Genomic DNA, 22,049 nt, shown 5'->3' with positions numbered 1-22,049 from the left:
CTTCTGATTGTTGTTGTTGTTGCAGTTATTATTATTGTTGGGATGATTGTTGTAGTTGCTGTTGTTGTTGTTGTTGTTGTTGGGCCGTTTGTTGTAGTTGCGATTGATGTTGCGATTGTTGGGATAATTGTTGCGATTATTGTTGTAATTGCTGTTGTTGTTGTATTGGTGATTCTTATCACCGTTTTCCTCCCACTTTCTTTTGACTTGCTTCACATTGGCCTCTTCAGCAGTTTGTTCTTTAATTCTTTCTTCAATCTGGTTCACTAGTTTGTGAGCCATTCTACATGCCTGTTGTATGGAGGCGGGCTCGTGTGAACTTATATCTTCTTGGATTCTTTCCGGTAATCCTTTCACAAACGCGTCGATCTTCTCTTCCTCATCTTCGAATGCTCCCGGACACAATAGGCACAATTCTGTGAATCGTCTTTCGTACGTGGTAATATCAAATCCTTGGGTTCGTAACCCTCTAAGTTCTGTCTTGAGCTTATTGACCTCGGTTCTGGGACGGTACTTCTCGTTCATCAAGTGCTTTAATGCTGACCACGGTAGTGCGTACGCATCGTCTTGTCCTACTTGCTCTAGATAGGTATTCCACCATGTTAACGCAGAACCTGTGAAGGTATGCGTAGCGTATTTTACTTTATCCTCTTCAGTACACTTACTTATGGGAAACACCGATTCGACCTTCTCGGTCCACCGTTTCAATCCGATCGGTCCTTCGGTTCCATCAAATTCCAAAGGTTTGCAGGCAGTGAATTCTTTGTAGGTGCATCCTACATGATTTCCTGTACTGCTAGATCCAAGGTTATTGTTGGTATGTAGCGCAGCCTGTACTGCGGCTATGTTTGAAGCTAGAAAAGTACGGAATTCCTCTTCATTCATATTCACGGTGTGTCGAGTAGTCGGTGCCATTTCCTTCAAAATAGTCAAATGGAACAAGTTAATCATACAGAATATTAAGAGTAGTTAATAGTATTTCGTAGCATAATATGAACTCATTTATAAAAGCTTTTTCTTCATATTAGCGTTTTATAAGTTTAAATTCGGGTAGTACCTACCCGTTAAGTTCATACTTAGTAGCTAATATACAATTGAACTACTACAATTCTATATGAAAAACTGATTATAATAATATTTCGCGTTCAAACTTTTACACAATATTTTACAAACTTACAATACCGCTTATTTTACATATAGCATGAAATATAGCACACAATAAATTTGATACAAGATGGCTGTGAAGATAATTCTAGCTAGTACACAAGTCATTCAGCAAAGGCAATAAAGACACGTAATTCATACGTCCAGAAACAAGTCATGCATTCTGGTTTTACTAGGATTACTTCCCATCCTTGGTCTTGTGGAACATAACCGTTATGGCCGTTGATAAGACAGCGTGCTGTAACGTCATCAAAGGGACGAGGGTTACGTAATGTCCAACAGTCCCGTAACAATCTAAAAACCTCATTTCTTACCCCAATTACCGACTCCGTCACTTGTGGGAACGTTTTGTTTAATAGTTGTAGCCCGATGTTCTTGTTCTCACTTTAGTGAGAAGCGAACATTACTAATCCGTAAGCATAACATGCTTCTTTATGTTGCATGTTAGCCGCTTTTTCTAAATCACGAAGTCCAATATTCGGATATATTGAGTCAAAATAATTTCTTAACCCATTGCGTAAAATAGCATTTGGGTTCCCCGCAATATATGCGTCAAAGTAAACACATCTTAACTTATGGATTTCCCAATGTGATATCCCCCATCTTTCAAACGAAAGCCTTTTATAAATCAAGGCATTCTTGGAATGTTCTTCGAATGTCTTACAAATTGATCTCGCCTTAAATAGTTGTGCCGAAGAATTCTGACCGACTCTAGACAAGATTTCATCAATCATGTATCCGGGTAGGTCTCTTAAAATATTGGGTTGTCTATCCATTTTGTATTTTTATACTGTAAAATAGAACAAGAGTTAGATTCATAAAAAAAAATACTTATTAATACAAGCAATTTTTACATATATCATAAAGCATAAGCACACTATATTACTTATATTACACCACACGAATACAACTATCTTATTCCGACTCGCTTGTTTCTTCTTCTTCGGTTTTGGTTCGTTTTGCCAAGTTTCTAGGGATATATGATGTTCCCCTAATACGAGCCGTCGTTATCCACATTGGTTTAGAAAAACCTGGTGGTTTAGAGGTTCCTGGGTCATTGTTACAACTTAAGGACTTCGGGGGTTGACGATACATATAAAGTTCATCGGGGTTGGAATTAGATTTCTCTATTTTTATGCCCTTTCCCTTATTATTTTCTTTTGCCTTTTTAAATTCAGTTGGGGTAATTTCTATAACATCATCGGAATTCTCGTCGGAATCCGATTCATCGGAGAATTGGTAATCCTCCCAATATTTTGCTTCCTTGGCGGAAACACCATTGACCATAATTAACCTTGGTCGGTTGGTTGAGGATTTTCTTTTACTTAACCGTTTTATTATTTCCCCCACCGGTTCTATTTCTTCATCCGGTTCCGATTCTTCTTCCGGTTCCGATTCTTCTTCTGGTTCCGACTCTTCTTCCGGTTCCTCTTCGGGAACTTGTGAATCAGTCCACGAATCATTCCAATTTACATTTGACTCTTCATTATTATTAGGTGAGTCAATGGGACTTGTTCTAGAGGTAGACATCTATCACATAATATCAAACGCGTTAAGAGATTAATATATCACATAATATTCACATGTTAAAAATATATAGTTTCCAACAAAATTTGTTAAGCAATCATTTTTCAAGTAAACACGGTCGAAGTTCAGACTCACTAATGCATCCTAACAAACTCGATAACATACACTAATGCAAAATTCTGGTTCTCTAAGACCAACGCTCGGATACCAACTGAAATGTCCCGTTCTTATTGATTAAAAACGTTCCATATTAATTGATTTCGTTGCGAGGTTTTGACCTCTATATGAGACGTTTTTCAAAGACTGCATTCATTTTTAAAACAAACCATAACCTTTATTTCATAAATAAAGGTTTAAAAAGCTTTACGTAGATTATCAAATAATGATAATCTAAAATATCCTGTTTACACACGACCATTACATAATGGTTTACAATACAAATATGTTACAACAAAATAAGTTTCTTGAATGCAGTTTTTACACAATATCATACAAGCATGGACTCCAAATCTCGTCCTTATTTAAGTATGCGACAGCGGAAGCTCTTAATAATCACCCGAGAATAAACATGCTTAAAACGTCAACAAAAATGTTGGTGAGTTATAGGTTTAACCTATATATATCAAATCATAATAATAGACCACAAGATTTCATATTTCAATACACATCCCATACATAGAGATAAAAATCATTCATATGGTGAACACCTGGTAACCGACATTAACAAGATGCATATATAAGAATATCCCCATCATTCCGGGACACCCTTCGGATATGATATAAATTTCGAAGTACTAAAGCATCCGGTACTTTGGATGGGGTTTGTTAGGCCCAATAGATCTATCTTTAGGATTCGCGTCAATTAAAATTCTTAGATTACCAGACTTAATAAAAAGGGGCATATTCGATTTTGATAATTCAACCGTAGAATGTAGTTTCACGTACTTGTGTCTATTTTGTAAATCATTTATAAAACGTGCATGTATTCTCATCCCAAAAATATTAGATTTTAAAAGTGGGACTATAACTCACATTCACAGATTTTTACTTCGTCGAGAAGTAAGACTTGGCCACTGTTGATTTACGAAAATATAACAATATATACATATATATTAAAGTATGTTCAAAATATATTTACAACACTTTTAATATATTTTGATGTTTTAAGTTTATTAAGTCAGCTGTCCTCGTTAGTAACCTACAACTAGTTGTCCACAGTTAGATGTACAGAAATAAATCGATAAATATTATCTTGAATCAATCCACGACCCAGTGTATACGTATCTCAGTATTGATCACAACTCAAACTATATATATTTTGGAATCAACCTCAACCCTGTATAGCTAACTCCAACATTCACATATAGAGTGTCTATGGTTGTTCCGAAATATATATAGATGTGTCGACATGATAGGTCGAAACATTGTATACGTGTCTATGGTATCTCAAGATTACATAATATACAATACAAGTTGATTTATGGTTGGAATAGATTTGTTACCAATTTTCACGTAGCTAAAATGAGAAAAATTATCCAATCTTGTTTTACCCATAACTTCTTCATTTTAAATCCGTTTTGAGTGAATCAAATTGCTATGGTTTCATATTGAACTCTATTTTATGAATCTAAACAGAAAAAGTGTAGGTTTATAGTCAGAAAAATAAGTTACAAGTCATTTTTGTAAAGGTAGTCATTTCAGTCGAAAGAACGACGTCTAGATGACCATTTTAGAAAACATACTTCCACTTTGAGTTTAACCATAACTTTTGGTTATAGTTTCATGTTCATAATAAAAATCATTTTCTCAGAATAACAACTTTTAAATCAAAGTTTATCATAGTTTTTAATTAACTAACCCAAAACAACCCTCGGTGTTACTACAACGGCGTAAATCCGGTTTTACGGTGTTTTTCGTGTTTCCAGGTTTTAAATCATTAAGTTAGCATATCATATAGATATAGAAAATGTGTTTAGTTGATTTTAAAAGTCAAGTTAGAAGGATTAACTTTTGTTTGCGAACAAGTTTAGAATTAACTAAACTATGTTCTAGTGATTACGAGTTTAAACCTTCGAATAAGATAGTTTTATATATATGAATCGAATGATGTTATGAACATCATTACTACCTCAAGTTTAGTAGGTAAACCTACTGGAAGTGACAAGAAATGATCTAGCTTCAAAGGATCTTGGATGGCTTGAAAGTTCTTGAAGTAGGATCATGACACAAAAACAAGTTCAAGTAAGATTTTTACTCGAATTAAGATAGTTTATAGTTATAGAAATTGAATCAAAGTTTGAATATGAATATTACTTTGAATAAGAAAGATAACCTACTGTATATAACAAAGGTTTCTTGATCTTATATGATTACTTGGAATGGATTAGAAAGCTTGGAAGTAAATTAGTAAACTTGAAGGGATTTTTGAAGTGTTCTTGAAGTGTTCTTCCTATGATGATTATAGCTTGATTCTTGAAGTGATTTTTGATGAAGATGATGATTAACTACTGGAAAAATACGTTCATAATAGTGTGTGTGTGTTGAGAGAGAATTAGAAAGAGAATTGGAAGTGAAATGGAGTGAATGATGAGTGGTAATTGGTGAGTGGTGAGTGGGGTTAAAAGGAGTTCTAGTTAGTTGACTAGCTCATGGTAGAAGTTAAAATTGATTAGTCATACATGACATAATCAAGAGTGGAATCCCATGCTAGTTCCTATTGGTATATACCCATAGTAAGTACGTTTTGAAGCTGTGTATAATACGGGTAAGAATACGACTAGAATTCTTGATGAAAGAAAAGAATGGGAAAGTAACTGTAACCATTTTCGTTAAGTATGAGTGTTTTGATATATGTCTTGAAGTCTTTCAAAAGTATTTTAATACATCTAAATACACTACATGTATATACATTTTAACTGAGTCGTTAAGTTATCGTTAGTCGTTACATGTAAGTGTTGTTTTGAAACCTTTAAGTTAACGATCTCAATTAATGTTGTTAACCCATTGTTTATTATATCTAATGAGATGTTAAATTATTATATTATCATGATATTATGATATATTAATATATCTTAATATGATATATATACATTTAAATGTCGTTACAACGATAATCGTTACATATATGTCTCGTTTCGAAATCCTTAAGTTAGTAGTCTTGTTTATATGTATATAACTCATTGTTAATATACTTATGGAGATACTTACTTATCATAATCTCATGTTAACCATATGTATATCCATATATATATATCGTCATGTCATTTTTACAAGTTTTAACGTTCGTGAATCGCCGGTCAACTTGGGTGGTCAATTGTCTATATGAAACATATTTCAATTAATCAAGTCTTAACAAGTTTGATTGCTTAACATGTTGGAAATATTTAATCATGTAAATATCAATCTCAATTAATATATATAAACATGAAAAAGTTCGGGTCACTACACTGGGTATACTCATCTACCAGAAGTTTGGTTCTTTACAAGACGTGATTTCAGATCGTGGTGTTAGGGGTGGTGTTTGAAGATTTATGTTTGTGAAATTAGACAAGTGGCTCGGGGTTATTTGAATGTTCGTTTTCATGAGGTTTCATGTTCGTGGATTTTTGTTGATTCAATGGTTCGAGGGTATAAATCGTAGATGATGTGATTTGACAAATAAATTTTTTCTCTTCATTTACATTTCTACATCGACGATACCACCACTTGGTTAGATTGGGTGTTCGAGACTGTTTGGGTCTTTATCGTTGTGTTGGACGTGGTTTGTTGCTCCAAGTTTACATGCTCTCTATCGGGTGATTGCCCTTAAAGTGGTTTTGTGTGGTGTTGATTTAGTTGAGGAGTAGATTACTAGATTGTTAGATTGCAGTCTTGTACTTTTTCGAGGTCATTGTTGTTCGTGAAGTCGTGATTGTTGAGTTTATCTTTGTACTTTTTCGAGGTCAGTGTTGGTCGTGAATTCGTTGTGTTGGTCGTGAAGTCGTGATTGTCGAGTTTTTCATAATGCGTTGTAATTACTAGCTTTGCTAGTCCTATTTTATTATTTATAAAATTATTGCCTTTAAAAAAAGTATTTTTGCGATAAACAAAAATAGGAAGATGGCAGTTTTTTTAAGATGGAGGGAGTAGTTTTTGATAATATAACTAAAATCGAGTACGATTTTCTGTTCAGATTACCTGAGAAGTAGCGGTGTTCATCAGTTCAATTTTGAACTTCTGAAAGAAAAACCAAAACTGAACCAAAAATCCGAATTTCGTTCGGTTTCGGTTCGATTTTGACTTTTGAATTCGATTTTAATTAAAACCTAGATAAAAACAAAATTAGAATTTCATTAAAGTCACATTTCAACATTTCAACGTACGGAAGTTATAAAATATATACCATATGATTATATGATACACACTACTATAACCAGTAATAATTGGTACCTTATAACAAAAGTCGAGTTTACGAGGTATGAAAAATATCAATGTGTGTGAATTTAAAGTCTTAAATAAAATCTTCATATTTCACAAGATCGTCATAGCCAATTTTTTAAGTTTTTAAATTGCTAAACTATTAACATTTAATCAACCGAATTCGAATATTCACACATATATATTAATACATTTATTATTATTATTATTGAGTTATTTATAGTTTTGAATTCGGTTTTAGGTTGAACGAATTCGAAAAATTTAAAACCAAAAACGGAAACCAAAACTACATGTTGAATTCGGTTTCAGTTTTAATCTATCCGAAAATCTTTTTTTTAATTTTTTGTTTGGTTTTAACTGGTCGGATTCGTTAGGTATTTGAATTAAACAGTTTCAAATCAAATATTGAACACCTCTATCGAGAAGTTCCAGTATATTTACTCGAACATATTTGGTATAATTGAGGTTTTTCAAAACTATTTCTGACATTTTTCATTGACCACTTGAATGTACGTTGTCACTGAGAAGTTCTAGCCATTTTTTTTTCTTTCAAAAGTACGCGGAGTACATAAGTTACTGTCTCATTATTATAAACCTAGCTAGCTGCAGGGTGTCTAAAACATATGTTTTGATTAAGATTGATGTACAAATTTGTCTTTTTCTCCTACAACAGAATAAAGTTAAGTTTAAAAGTGAACTAGTCATGACATTTGAACAGTTGAAAGTCAAGGACCAGCAACCTTGTGCAATCACCTACAGGCCCAATCATAATCTTGGTTACATTTTACCAATAGGATGGTGTGATCACATGGGTACGTATGTACTAAACATTAATCAAATGTATGCTTGTACATATATTCTTAAAAAGTTGTTCAAAAAGATTGGGAATAATTGGTGTCAGCTAATTGTTCCAAATCTTTATCTTTTTTTTTTTTTTTTTGTTGTTGTTGCAAGTTACGCATGAAGCATGCACAAAGTTGATTTGTCATGCTGAGATGGATTGAACCTGTACCACAAATCCAGATGCTCAAGAATCAACCATATATGACCACCACCGATGGGATTTTATATCCCCCAGTCATTGTCTATGTGCCTCTAGGAATGATACTAAATCCGATATGGATTGGGTCATGATGTCGTATCTATATCCATAACATTTATTTTTTATTCATTCATGTCAACATTCATATTCAGTTAATTTCAATTTATGTATATATTTCATAAATTAAGAAGGTTAATGGATATCCATTTAGATATTCAATAAAACGTTACAAATTTATTTTTTCGAAAAGGCAACTCCAAGTGTAGCTAATGGGGATTGAACATTAGACTTCATTGAAAATTCCCAGGCATACAACCACTAAGTCACCCCTTTCGGGTATATAATATTTTCTAATTTGTAAATAAATAAAAAAACCTAAGTTAAAAAAATAAATATAACATGACTAATTAAAATCCAAACACAAGAACGTGTGATCTTTATCGACGATAGAACATAATGTTTTTACATTTACTACTATAAAAATAGATCATGACACATGTAATTGTGTAATGTATATGTATATATATTTGATTAGATATACGTGTTTCAATGTAAATATATTATAGTAAATTAAGTATATGATTGGAAGCAAAATTCACGTGTAATAGCAAAAGTATGTGCAATACTAATGTGTATACATATATCCAAATTTGTATATATATTTATGTATTTATATATATTTTTCGGATGTTAATAGATATATTTATGGATGTCAATTTTCATCAATATTTATATCTGTTTAATTCCAGCTTATCTATATCTGTATTCACTATTAATCTATTTGGTTTATCTGTATCCACTATTAATCTGGTGGATCGGATGAATATCCATTAGACTAAGTAATCATTGTCATTCCCATATGCATCATTTATGAATATTGATGTGTTCTCCATAAATATTGAAATATTTCATCATAAATTTAGAAAGTTTTAGAAATATGTACTCCTAGAGAATATATGTGTATAAAATACAAGTTCATAATATATTATTGTAGTGAATTTATCGATATTAATGATAAAAACGTCATCGCTCAAATAATAATACGGGACATTTTGCAAGGATTAATAGTGAATATAATAATAAAATCGTTATAGTTCGTTTGAAAAATAGGCGTTTTAATAAAAATGTCTCAAATTTCTTTTATGGCGAATTTATCGATATTATTTAAAAAAAAAAACATACATATAGTATCAAGGCTCGCAAGGGCACCTTGCAACTTGCAAGGAAATTTTAACAATTTTCTTTTTTGAAGGCAAATCATTAGACCACTCCTTCTGGGTTAGTTATCCGTTATTACCCGCTCATTACCCGTAATGAACCATAGGCAAGGCTTAGTTACCCGCATTAGTTACCCGCACTCACCATGGATTTAACGGATGTGTTTAGTTAGTTATAGGAATTGTGGGTCCCGGTGGCTTTTTATTGTTGGACTTGATGCTTTATTGCTTGTAGGTTGTATATTAAGAGGAGTATTGTTTTAGCCATGATAGGGAGTGTTTAGTTATGAGTTAGTTATAGGATATTGGTGTTGATGTGGCGCTGATGTGGAAGGTTAAGAGGATGAATAGTTTAGTTACGATAGGGAGTGGCCTTATAATTCATTTGAAAAGTGGGCGTTATTTTAACGGCAGTATCGGCATCACCTAGAGGGACTTAACCACTTTCACGATCATATACCACTCGCACACGCATTTGGAGGAAATTCATATCGCAACAACCTTGGCAATACATTTGAAGGATGGAAAAAACCTCCTTCGAGAAGCTAATTGTTGCCACTACCAATTAAATCCTGACCTTGAAATCGAACATGCGTCTACTCATTGAGGACAAACAGGTCGCCCCTCGTAAATCACTTAGGCAATGCATTGGTTGAAAAATGGATGTTTTGATCAATAACTCATCCATTATGCTCAACGATGACATGCTCAATCACGAAAATGGAATAACCCACCGATGGCGGGTGAATACCATCGATGTGATGGATGGCGATGACAATAACAGAAGCATGACACCGTTGATGAGAATCTTCCTACTACGAGTAATACTTTTTAGTGAATTTTGTGCATTGTAATTTTATCACCGTCGATAATCTTACCTTATATGAACAAAAAAAAAGACATATATGTGTGTGTGTGTGTGTTTTGGATTCAAAGTGAAACACCTTTTTAAGAGAGTGAAAAACACTAATATTAATCTCGGAAAATGTTACACCAAGGTCATTGCATGTGACGATCGCTCCAAATCCATATGGACGAACACGTCATTCATCGATTTCATTGCGAGGTATTTGACCTCTATATGATACGTTTTGTAAACATTGCATTCTTTTGAAAAGGCACACCATAAATGAATATTTAAATCAAAGGTTTTCGACATCTGATGATTTCTACATATAGACAATCACCGTAAATAATAGTTTACAATAGTACTTCCGTTAACAATGCAGTCAAAATAAGATACATGGTGATGATTTGGTGAATGCAACGTTTCCTTGATAAATATGCCATGTAAGACTCCATGCACATAGCTTGTCTAACATATAAGCAAACAGCGGAAGACTTCTAGGAACCTGAGAATAAACATGCTAACAAGTGTCAACACAAAGGTTGGTGAGTTCATAGTTTTAGTGTTTAGCATAATCTGTATATAAAGGTGGATCACAAGATTTCAGTTGTTTCATCCAGAAACGTTTATCAAAAGATTCTACGTAACAGAGCACCCTGGTAACTAAACTTTAACGTCTATATAATAAGTACCCTTTGTATAATAATCTTAATAATACACGCAAACCAACGTATACGCTTCTCAAATAGCATACGTCCGTTAAAAGGCTAGTGCTCTAGCTCGGACGAGGATGTCAAGCCCTATGGATCTATATACAACTACTCGCGCCCACCAGTTCTTATAACTGGCAGTTACTAGTTACCAAAGCTAAGGGAATTTCGGTTCAAACTCGGTGTAGAATTTAGTATGTACTTGTATCCATTGCATTTAAAATAAAGTGCATGTATTCTCAGCCCAACAATATAGATTGCAAAAGCAATTAAAAAGGGAGCAAATGAAACTCACCTTACCAGCATATAAAGTCGTTCACCAAAATGTGACTGAAACTCGGATTACCAAATAACCGTAGATCTCAACCTAGAGAACATATGTTGGTCAATAAATGTCTATCAAGCTAAGTCAGGCCATAGTGTATCACAATCCTAATGCTCGAGATCGACATACAAAAGTTATCCAAAGTCGTTTCAAAAAGTCAATTTTGACAATAGTTCAACAAAACGAGACGTACCTTATATAACAATTCATTTACTCGGTTGGTAATATTCAAAAATCCAATTTATCAATCTTATAAACAAGTTGTTTAAATATTAATTGCAGATTCAAAAGCAATTCTAATTAACGTAAATCATAATTCAGTTGATCATATCTTTTGATTAGTTCATCTAAATTACGCGATTTCTAAATGAAAAGTTATTGATTTTTCGCCAGCTTTCCAAAAACATGTATATCATATACCTTTTACTAGTAATATATGTATTTAATTCGTGATTCATTATAAACTGTTTAACGACGAAATTTAGCATACAAGCATGCATAAATATATATGCTCGAGCACTAGACATGGATACACAATTAATATATAAAAGATAAAATATGAATGTTCACATATCAATATCGTGATTTAATATTGCAGGGAAGTACGTAGACGCAACAGAGATGATAAACACTAGGTTTGACTTGCCAATAATACCCACGTACATTACCCATAACCTCCATAGCTATAACCCATAATTTCCTTAGCTCTATCCCGCTTGAAAACCCATTTTGAAAGTGACACGCTCATGACTTCGTCGTAGTATTTTATGTATAATAATACTACTAATAATACTCCTAATTATAAGATTAATAATAATAATAATAATAATAATAATAATAATAATAATAATAATAATAATAATTATTATTATTATTATTATTATTATTATTATATAAATATAAATATATATTATAGAGGGAGAGGATTGATTGTGGAGAACGTAATAAAATTCGAGCAGAAACTGACCTTTTATAGGTAACTTTTTGGAATCTGATGCCCATGCGATCGCATGGGTTTTTAGTGTATTTTCCATGCGATCGCATGGCCGCCTGATCCAGCTCAAAATGTTTTTGTTTTCTTGTTTGTCGACATATTATTATATAATATTTATATAATATATATAATATATATAATTTAAATAATTAATTATATATTATATTAAATTCATGTGCATAGTTGACTTGTAATTTTCATTCCGATGACTCGTACGTTGTCACTCGACTTATGTCCCGGTTCCGGTTTCTCGAACGCATTTTCGTACACTTAGAAAACTTGCAATTTACGTTTTGTGACTCGTACCTTTGTCAAAATATAGTCTTAAATTATCAATAAACTATATCATTCAAAGTGTATCTTAAACTTTCGAGTGTTTTGGTCATTTACTTCTATAAATCATTGTCTCGCTATTTGTTAATATATATATAATAACAAATCGTTTTATGACCAAGTTAATATATATTTTCAACATTCATAAACACGTTTTAAATATACGTCGCAAGTTATTCATATAATTAATATTCCAACTTCTCATATATATTCAAATAAATATTTAAACCAATAAGTTTAATGTACGGTATCAAATAATTAATACATTGTTACGTTTTCAAGTTATAGTATATATATATATATATATATATATATATATATATATATATATATATATATATATATATATATATATATATATATGTATCTATATACATATAATTGTTCGCGAATCATCAAGAACAATCGAAAGGTATTTGAATATATGAAAGTAGTTCAAAAATTTTGAGATTTAGTTTTACAGACTTTGCATATCGTGTCGAAAATGTTAATCATACAAAGATTAAGTTTAAATTTGGTCAGAAATTTTCGGGTCATCACAGTACCTACCAGTTAAAGAAATTTCGTCTCAAAATTTGAGTGAGGTCGTCATGACTAACAATAAAAATGTTTTCATGACGTATATGTGTTGATAAATAGGGTTTTATCACCGTTGAATAATATGGATAAAACAATCCGATTATTCAAAGCGTATTAGAGAAGTTATCGTAATAGAGTGAAAGGGTGACTAGAGATTCGCAGTAACGATTGATTTCCGGAATTTAAGGAATAGAAAATCTTCATAATTTAAATAAGATTTGATTCTTCGAAATTTAAGGAAATTAGGATTTCCTTGATTAAATGCGTAATCTGCCTCGATTGCTATGTCTGATATTTTGCTACAAATTGACCTCTTTCGCTTCATTTATTTTCACCACTCCTATAATCTTCTTCCTTATTTCATACTTCCAAAAGATTGTGAAAATGCTTCATCCAGTTCTGATTCTTGATATACTCCTAACTTTCATATCTGTCATTCTTCTTTTTCATCTACCACCAGAGGAAGTTATTTTCTTCTATCACTACCTTGGGGTTATAGTGTTTTTCATTCTCCCGTGTCTTTATATTGCTATACGCATTGATATACATGGTTTGTAAATTTCGGGTTTGTTATCGGGCTTATATTCTCCTTTATATTTCAGAGCTCCATGTTTTCGATTTCTCTTTCCGACTTTAAGTCAAGCGAATAATGGTCCAGAATTCGTAGGTATGGATTTTGAAATGAACATGGTTAATGTTCTAAGAAAAAAATTGTAATGACACGATCTTGATTTGTCAAATTACCAGAATATCCGGAAAAGACCGAATCATCAAGAAATATATTTTCTTGATATATTTAGAGATTATATAGAATGAAAGAGTTATGTAACATGGTTCATGATGAGGGTGGGATCTGTGAACCTTTATTACATTCCATTAGAAACTCAGCATGATTTACTGTAATATAATCACGTTGATCAAGTGTCATTATATTATACTAATTCATGCTTCAGTTCCCAACACTACTTCAAAACATTCATATTTTAAACTTAAAGGTTTCGGAATTTAGAAACTAAAATAGTTTCTTTTATGATGTAATACAGATAGCGCGAAGAGATGAATGATTTCAGATAAGAATGGTTATGAAGATATCTCCAGAAATATCGAGGATATTTATAATGAAAGATACGATGATATCTTAGAATTTCTAATATCAGAGGATGATACGAAAATCTGTCTGTGAAAGTTTAGAATAAGAAGTAAGGTTCTTACTAATGGTTTCAGCAGACACTGAATCATTTAGATTCTTTGAAGGTAGATTTCGTCCTTGTGATTTATCCACAACCTCCTTCATAGTCTGCTTAATCCATTTTCCAGTTCCAAACCTTCTCTTTTTCTCAGCTTTACCACCATACTATTCTTTATCATCAAACTTTTGATTGTTAAGGTCGTTTACAGTTTTTGCTGCTTCATCAGCATTGTTTCAATTTTTGAGAACTAGTTCATAGTTTGGGATATTTTTCAGAAACTTCACATTCGAAGTAAGTAAGTCTAGGAGATAGACATTATATGTATATATATATAACTGTTGGCGTAGAATTGTTGCGAGATTCAAAATACTGATTGCTAATTCCCGGTAGTTGGTATGGCAATTATTGATAGAAGATGTAGACGAGTACATGATAGGGTTCTAATGTGTATAATGATTTTTCGGAAGGTCAAGGATCAATGAAGTTGTTGGTAAATTTACTGCTAATGTGGTGGACCATAAAAGGTTCCCCAGTAACAAAAACGTATATGCCAAAGTTACAAGTCTGAAAGGTCATCGTTGACTGGTTAAATGGTTGATAATACTAGATACTTTGAAAAGGAATTGCAAGGTTATTTTCGGTAAAAACAATGCTAATGGATCTTGCACAGATTTAAAGTCAAAGTATAGCTTTGAAAGATGAAGAGATCTAAGAATGATGTCACCGGTTCAGAGTTATGACTTGGATTCTGATCCGTCAATATCAGAATATGAAATTAAATTTGTATGAAAACGATTGTATATCGTTGTGAGCATTGTTAATAATTTTTGAATCAAAGTTGAAGAATGTACAGTGTAACATATTAATTGCGAACTTATATATTTCCCGGGTATTACCTACCCGTTAAAGATTTCATAATTAATACTTTGTACAAAAGAATTTTTATTACCGTCTTTATGAAAATATATGTATGTATATTTTCTTCAGATGTAACACAGATTTAATGAGTTAATATCATATTAAGCTCATTTAATTTTTGGCTGGATTAGAAATGAATAATCTTTAAAACATTAAAGATTTCATAATCTTCGTGGAGTATTTTACTAATGTAATCAATACTTCGTTATTCAGTTTTATTGATATTTCCTCAGTGAATCATGTTGGTGCTTATGGAACTCTTGCTAACTTCGCAAGGTAAAAATGATGTTTTCTGGAAAGTTTCGAGTATATCGAAAATGAAAATGTAAAATCAATTATGTAATTGAATAATACACTTGGTTTATTATGAAATGGAATTCATTAATTTGGAACAGAGATTGTAGTTAACAATGGTTAAGTTATTAAGGAAGGATGTACATCATTGCATATTAGTAATATGAACTAACCGAGTAGTACCTACCAGTTAAGATTCACACGTAATAGCTTAGTACGAAAAGATTTATTTTTATTTCAAAATTCATATATATTAAATATACATAAAATTTCTTTAGGGAAAATGAGTTAATACTTCATCGGTTATTGTTGCTGGTATTTCTTGGTAACTACGGTGCGTATGACGTTGATGCTCGTGGAACATATTGTGAAGTTGAGGTTTGCGATGCGAATGTTGTTGGTGGTGGTAATGGTACTGTTGGTGTTGTTTTCGGTGGTACTGTTGATGCCGGTGATGCTGCTGGTGCTTGTAACCTTTGCACCATATTCTCCAAAGCCACCACCCGAGGTCGAAGCTCGTTGACTTCTTCTACTACACCAGGATGATTGGCAGTTCAGACGAGCGGATGAATAAGATCCAGAATTTGAGATAGTATATTATCATGACGAGATACTCTGGAAATGAGAGAGAAAATGGTGTCTCGAACAGGTTCGCCGGTAAGTGCTTCAGGTTCTTCGCCAAGAGGGCAATGTGGTGGATGGAAGGGATCGCCTTCTTCTTGTCTCCAATAATTAAGTAAGCTCGAACTCATCCCCAATTCATCCAGAATAGATGATGGCTAATTGGTTGATCCATTCCGATTACACTGTCTTCGGAATTCAGGTGAATATCCATATCGGAATAGCTGTCAGAGTTTAAGGAATTTGAACTAGATACGGGATCCATCTTGTATAATTAGGGAGATGATTTTTGATATGAATTAGATTATAGAATTTAGTTTGGTATTCTTCAATACAAAATTTACATATGTATATATAATACCAAATTCCATAAATCACGGAGAAATTTTCGGAAGATGTCACGAAAAGTTTACAGTAACAGATACGCTAAGATATGAATTTTTGTCTATACACTATTTATGCAATAAATGCAGGAAAACGTGTCTAGACTTAAGAATGATAAGCATATAATTTCCGACAAGAAATGATAAGCAAAACTTTTGACATGCAGACACAGTCGAAGTCCAGACTTACGAATGCATCCTAACAACTATCAGTTAGACACACTAATGCAAGACCTGATTCACTAGGACCAACGCTCTGATACCAACTGTGACGATCGCTCCAAATCCATATGGACGAACATGTCATTCATCGATTTCATTGCGAGGTATTTGACCTCTATATGATACGTTTTGTAAACATTGCATTCTTTTGAAAAGGCACACCATAAATGAATATTTAAATCAAAGGTTTTCGACATCTGATGATTTCTACATATAGAAAATCACCGTAAATAATAGTTTACAATAGTACTTCCATTAACAATGCAGTCAAAATAAGATACATGGTGATGATTTGGTGAATGCAACGTTTCCTTGATAAATATGCCATGTAAGACTCCATGCACATAGCTTGTCTAACATATAAGTAAATAGCGGAAGACTTCTAGGAACCTGAGAATAAACATGCTAACAAGTGTCAACACAAAGGTTGGTGAGTTCATAGTTTTAGAGTTTAGCATAATCTGTATATAAAGGTGGATCACAAGATTTCAGTTGTTTCATCCAGAAACGTTTATCAAAAGATTCTACGTAACAGAGCACCCTGGTAACTAAACTTTAACGTCTATATAATAAGTACCCTTTGTATAATAATCTTAATAATACACGCAAACCAACGTATACGCTTCTCAAATAGCATACGTCCGTTAAAAGGCTAGTGCTCTAGCTCGGACGGGGATGTCAAGCCCTATGGATCCATATACAACTATTCGCGCCCACCAGTTCTTATAACTGGCAGTTACTAGTTACCAAAGCTAAGGGAATTTCGGTTCAAACTCGGTGTAGAATTTAGTATGTACTTGTATCCATTGTGTTTAAAATAAAGTGCATGTATTCTCAGCCCAAAAATATAGATTGCAAAAGCAATTAAAAAGGGAGCAAATGAAACTCACCTTAGCAGCATATAAAGTCGTTCACCAAAATGTGACTGAAACTCGGATTACCAAATAATTGTAGATCTCAACCTAGAGAACATAAGTTGGTCAATAAATGTCTATCAAGCTAAGTCAGGTCATAGTGTATCACAATCCTAATGCTCGAGATCGACATACAAAAGTTATCCAAAGTCATTTCAAAAAGTCAATTTTGACAATAGTTCAACAAAACGAGACGTACCTTATATAAGAATTCATTTACTCGGTTGGTAATATTCAAAAATCCAATTTATCAATCTTACAAACAAGTTGTTTAAATATTAATTGCAGATTCAAAAGCAATTCTAATTAACGTAAATCATAATTCAGTTGATCATATCTTTTGATTCGTTCATCGAAATTACGCGATTTCTAAATGAAAAGTTATTGATTTTTCGCCAGCTTTCCAAAAATAAGTATATCATATACCTTTTACTAGTAATATATGTATTTAATTCGTGATTCATTATAATCTGTTTAACGACGAAATTTAGCATACAAGCATGCATAAATATATATACTCGAGCACTAGACATGGATACACAATTAATATATAAAAGATAAAATATGAATACTTACGTATCAATATCGTGATTCAATATTGCAGGGAAGTACGTAGACGCAACAGAGATGATAAACACTAGGTTTGACTTGCCAATAATACCCACGTACATTACCCATAATCTCCATAGCTATAACCCATAATTTCCTTAGCTCTATCCCGCTTGAAAACCCATTTTGAAAGTGACACGCTCATGACTTCATCGTAGTATTTTATGTATAATAATACTACTAATAATACTCCTAATTATAAGATTAATAATAATATTAATCTTAATAATAATAATAATAATAATAATAATAATAATAATAATAATAATAATAATAATTATTATTATTATAATATAAATATATATTATAGAGGGAGAGGATTGATTGTGGAGAGCGTAATAAAATTCGATCAGAAACTGACCTTTTATAGGTAACTTTTTGGAATCTGATGCCCATGCGATCGCATGGGTTTTTAGTGTATTTTCCATGCGATCGCATGGCCGCCTGATCCAGCTCAAAATGTTTTTGTTTTCTTGTTTGTCGACATATTATTATATAATATATATAATATATATAATTTAAATAATTAATTATATATTATATTAAATTCATGTGCATAGTTGACTTGTAATTTTCATTCCGATGACTCGTACGTTGTCACTCGACTTATGTCCCGGTTCCGGTTTCTCAAACGCATTTTCGTACACTTAGAAAACTTGCAATTTACGTTTTGTGACTCGTACCTTTGTCAAAATATAGTCTTAAATTATCAATAAACTATATCATTCAAAGTGTATCTTAAACTTTCGAGTGTTTTGGTCATTTACTTCTATAAATCATTGTCTCGCTATTTGTTAATATATATATAATAACAAATCGTTTTATGACCAAGTTAATATATATTTTCAACATTTATAAACACATTTTAAATATACGTCACAAGTTATTCATATAATTAATATTCCAACTTATCATATATATTCAAATAAATATTTAAACCAATAAGTTTAATGTACGGTATCAAACAATTAATACATTGTTATGTTTTCAAGTTATATATATATATATATATATATATATATATATATATATATATATATATATATATATATATATATATATATATATATATATATATATATATATATATATATATATATATATATATATATATATATATATATATATATATATGTATCTATATACATATAATTGTTCGCGAATCGTCAAGAACAACCGAAAGGTATTTGAATATATGAAAGTAGTTCAAAAATTTTGAGATTTAGTTTTACAGACTTTGCTTATCGTGTCAAAAATGTTAATCATACAAAGATTAAGTTTAAATTTGGTCAGAAATTTCCGGGTCATCACATTGCAATTTCAATATAATTAGTACTTTATAATTTACAACTAGATTTTTTTAGGAATTGATAGTACTCATTATTTGTTAATAACGAAACTTTGTATTTTACAATAGTAGTTCAATTCTAGTTGATAACGAAACTTTGTATTTTACGATACTAGTTCAAACTAAGGTTGTGCTTGATAAAAATAAAACGATCAACGCCAAATAAATCATAATCTTAATAATTCAAAGTTTCTGAATAAACTTGTTCTGAATGAGAATATGTTGTTTGATAATCATATTAATTGAACATATGAATTTGGTAAAATTACCTTATTAACGTGTTAGATGTATAAAAAGTTCAATATACTTGTTCGTTAATTGTTTTGGATATGATTTGAGAGGATATTAAGCTTGTATTGAGTGGTATATAGGTGGCATCCAACTTGGGATACTGTCAACCCATGTTCGATTCTCACTTCAAGCAGAGAGTTTTCAATCTTTGATGGTACTGCCTATTAGTACATCTACGTTTCCAACTTCATTATAGCATGTGTATATATCTATTGCAACTAACTCAAGATAATAATAACTAGTCAATACTTATCGTATGAGTCTCCAATTTTATAGGATCTATTGTTGTACAACTTCTATATTAGTACTAGATATATGATGAAGAAAAGGCAACTCAATTTATTCCAAATATGTGTATATCTTTATATGGTATCAGAGAACGACACCGGCTTAAACGTTCCACAAACATCTCGATCACAAATGGCGACCCAAACAGAAATTGTTCAGATTCAAGCTCCCACTCATTTACCCACCAAGCGTATTCAATCAAACTTCCTGTATGGAGGAGACAATTCTTCTCAACCTTAATTGGCTATGATTTACTTGGCTATATAGATGGCTCCATCAAACAACCTCCCAAAATCAGTGATAACAAGCCAACCCCTACCTACTCGAAGTGGTTTCGGCAAGATCAATCATCCTACGTGCAATTCTTGATAGATGCTCAGTTACTATACAAACACATATCTCGTCTGTTGAAACATCTAAGGCAGCATTGGATCGGCTAAATGTCATATATGCTAACAAATCCATCACCCGAATTCTTTCACTCAAGCAACGACTCTTTAAGAACACATTCGAAGACAAATCTGTCTCTATCTATCTCCAAGAGATGAGAAGTATTGCTGATGATTTAGCTTTAATTGACAACCCAATGGATGAAGAAGATCTCGTTCTTCACATCCTACACACGCTTGGTAATGACTACAAAGAAATTTGTGCAGCCGTTCGTGCCCGGGACACTCGAATCACTTTTGATGAACTACATGATAAATTAGTTGATTTTGAGATGCAATAAAAACGAAATACCAAAGCTATCATACATGTGTTTCCTACTGTGAATTAAACCTAACAGGGTACACCTCGCAACAATCGTCCTAGTCAACCACAACAATGACCTTCACGTTCATCGTGTCAACAAATAATTCCAAGTGCTTCTGGTTAGACATCCACAAAAACAGCAGGTGTTGTATCCTCATATAACAAGGATGCATACTACAACTTTTGTCTAAGAAATGGTCATTTCATCAAAGAATGCCTCACTCTTGCTCGGTTCCTTCGTGAAAATGAATTCCACCCTAAAGTAAATTCACTACAATCAATCAACCTTCATCACCATCTTAGATACTTGATACTGGTGCTTCCCATCATGTAGCGACTGATCCAACTCACTTGCAATCTTTTTCGAATTATGGTGGACCGGAAGAGATCATACTCGGAGATGGTTCAGGTTTATCAATCTCTCATATTGGTCAAACAAAATTAAATACTAAATCTAACTCTTTTCAACTAAAAGGCATTCTGTGTGTTCCGTCATCACAACGGAACCTTATATTTTTTTGCTAAGTTTTGTCTAACTAATGGTGTATCTTTGGAATTTTTTTCGTTTTATTTATTGTGAAGGATATGAGCACGGGGTCACATCTTCATTGGGGGGCAACCACTAATGGACTCTATTATCTTCATCAACTTCGCTCACCTCCAGATTTTTCAGAATCATTAAATAATATATGACATAATAGATTAGGCCATCCGTCGTCTCGTGTTATAAACTTTGTAGCTTACGAATGCAAAACTTTCATTTATTTCCGCTGTTGATTCAGTTTGTCATGCATGTTATTGTAATAAAAGCCAAAAGCCACCTTTTGCTGAATCTTCGATTGTGAAATGTCCCGTTCTTATTGATTAAAAACGTTCCATATTAATTGATTTCGTTGCGAGGTTTTGACCTCTATATGAGACATTTTTCAAAGACTGCATTCATTTTAAAACAAACCATAACCTTTATTTCATCAATAAAGGTTTAAAAAGCTTTACGTAGATTATCAAATAATGATAATCTAAAATATCCTGTTTACACACGACCATTACATAATGGTTTACAA

The sequence above is a fragment of the Rutidosis leptorrhynchoides genome, chromosome 5 (assembly GCF_046630445.1).
Source record: "Rutidosis leptorrhynchoides isolate AG116_Rl617_1_P2 chromosome 5, CSIRO_AGI_Rlap_v1, whole genome shotgun sequence".
Lineage (NCBI taxonomy): Eukaryota > Viridiplantae > Streptophyta > Magnoliopsida > Asterales > Asteraceae > Rutidosis > Rutidosis leptorrhynchoides.
Note: the sequence above shows the minus strand (reverse complement) of the source record.